The sequence below is a fragment of the Anser anser genome (assembly GCF_964211835.1).
Source record: "Anser anser genome assembly, contig: HAP1_SCAFFOLD_64, whole genome shotgun sequence".
Taxonomy (NCBI): Eukaryota; Metazoa; Chordata; class Aves; order Anseriformes; family Anatidae; genus Anser; species Anser anser.
The window spans coordinates 612,153-614,670 of record NW_028153592.1 but is presented as its reverse complement, the minus strand read 5'-3'; positions in this window follow the sequence as shown (position 1 = coordinate 614,670).

The following is a 2,518-nucleotide window of genomic DNA, read 5'->3' as shown; positions in this document are numbered from 1 at the left end:
CACCAGGGCCATTTCCTACACAGGATGTGCTGCCCAGGTCTTTTTCTTTTTCTTTTTGTTTTCAGCAGAGTGTTATCTTCTCACTGTCATGTCCTACGACCGCTACGTTGCCATCTGCAAGCCCCTGCACTACGGGAGCCTCCTGGGCAGCAGAGCTTGTGCCCAGATGGCAGCAGCTGCCTGGGGCAGTGGCTTTCTCCATGCTGTGCTGCACACTGCTAATGCATTTTCTCTGACACTTTGCCAAGGCAATGCTGTGGACCAGTTCTTCTGTGAAGTTCCAAAGATCCTCAAGCTCTCCTGCTCAAACTCCTACCTCAGGGAAGTTTGGATAATTATGGTTGGATTCTGTTTAGCGTCTGGCTGTTTTGTTTTCATCGTGCTGTCCTATGTGCAGATTTTCAGGGCTGTACTGAGGATGCCCTCTGAGCAGGGACAGCTCAAAGCCTTTTCCATGTGTCTCCCTCACCTGGCCGTGGCCTCCCTGTTTCTCAGCATGACCATATTTGCCTACCTGAAGTCCCCCTCCATCTCACCATCTCTGGACCTGGTGGTGGCAGTTCTGTACTCAGTTGTGCCACCGGCATTGAACCCCCTCATCTACAGCATGAGAAACAAGGAGCTTAAGGGTGCTGTTAGGAAAGTGATTGCATGGATATTTCTGATTAGTGATAAATTTAAATGATCTACACAAATGACTTCCCTTGCAGGCCTGCTCCTTGTTTATCATTATTGAAGTTTTTATCCTCAGTATCATTTGCATTTACTAATTTCTTAGAAATATGTTTCTTTATTCTTCGGCCACCTACTGCGGAATGAAACTGTTCTGTTTACTCTCGAGGCTTTATAATATGTGTATAACAGCAGGCCAGAGTAAACTCTGTGATAGCGTCTGCCTAATAAAATTGCATCTCCCCAGTGCTCTTCTTGAAGACTTGGTTCTTCTTTCAAAGCTGGTGCCAAGACCAGGGCTGAGCAGCTGCTCCCCGAAAAGCCTGTTGCTCCACGGATAAGGCAAAGAAAAAGCTCATTTTGTGAGCTGTGAGAGACCGAGGGTAGGATTTAGGAGTAAGCTGTTGGTGTCTGATGACAGCAGAAATGGTGAACAGTCACTGAGGTACACAGCCGTGACTGTCCCACAACTGTCAGGGCAGAGGACATCCTCCAGGAAATTAACGGGGAGCTGCCTGAAGCTGCCACAACCATGGAACCCAGTGAGAGGGTTTGGCAGCAGTGATCCCAACCCAGCTGGGTCTACTTCTCACCCTGTGCAGCTGTGTCTGTTTGCTTCTGTCCTGCAGTTCCTAGGGCCAGCACGCATCCTTGAGACAGTTTCCCCCAAGCTATCTGTTGGCCCTTACCTCAAAAGTCACCACCGGACGAGGCTTCTCAGCTCACGTACACCTGAAGGACTGGAGTGAAGCTGTGATCACAGAAAGAGCAAGCCCTTGGATCCTTGCAACATCCTTGGATCTCTGCATGGCTGGAAGCCTCTGCAAGCCCCATGGGAAAAGAGAGCCTACTGAGAACATCCTGATGCTCCATATACCATCCCCTCAGGCCATCAAGAAAGGTCCCTCAGCCCTAAGATCCAGCCCAGCTTCTTGTTGCATCAGCAACCAGGAGAAATTGCCCCAGAATACCCAACACTCTTGCGCTAGCAAGCAAATACGCCCATGTGTGTACATAAACACACCGTCTTGTACACACACACAAACGTGCACACACGGATACAGCTGAGCACACACAAACCGGTTCAACTGGGAACAGCATTTGCCCAGGGTAGGCAGTGACTGGAGCCTCACAAAGGGAGAGATCAGTCAAGCTGGAGTCACCCACAGGGACAGTACCGAATTAAGATGTCCACAGGCAAAAGATGACTCTGCAGCTCCTGTGGGATTCAGTGGGAGACAGCATGCACGAGGAAGGGAAGACACACAGGGACTGATGCTGTATAACCTGCCAGGCACCTAAGCACCGCACAGCCATTTTTTCCCCTCTCCCCTCACAGCAGGATGAATGAGAGAATTGAAAAAGGTAAAAGTGTGAGAACTCGGGGGTTCAGATGGGTAACAACTTCATAAGAAAGAAGACAAAGAAATAAACCAACAAATATAAGGGGAAAAACAAATACGAAAAAAACCACCTTCTTCTCGTATTTATAGGCATTGGTGAGATCCCTTCAGACCCTCCTCTGCTCTAGGCTAAAAACGTCCCTTATCACCCCGAGCCCGTGTAGAAACAAGCAAAACAAGGTCCCTATTTAGAGTCTGTTTTCTGGTGAGTGTGTTTGACAGCAACTGCGCAAGAAGACCCAAGCCCTCAGGTGCTATCCCGAGCAGCTTCCCTTCACGTGATGCAAATGCTGTGGCAAAGACTCATCCCTTGCTCGTCCCCGCCTGCAGTCACAGGACTGCCACCCAGCAGCACTGTGCCCAAGCTCAAGGAGCAATCGGGCCCAACCCAACACAAGGCCCAGGAGGAGAGCGCGGAAGTGAGAGCAGAGGAAAGAAGCAGC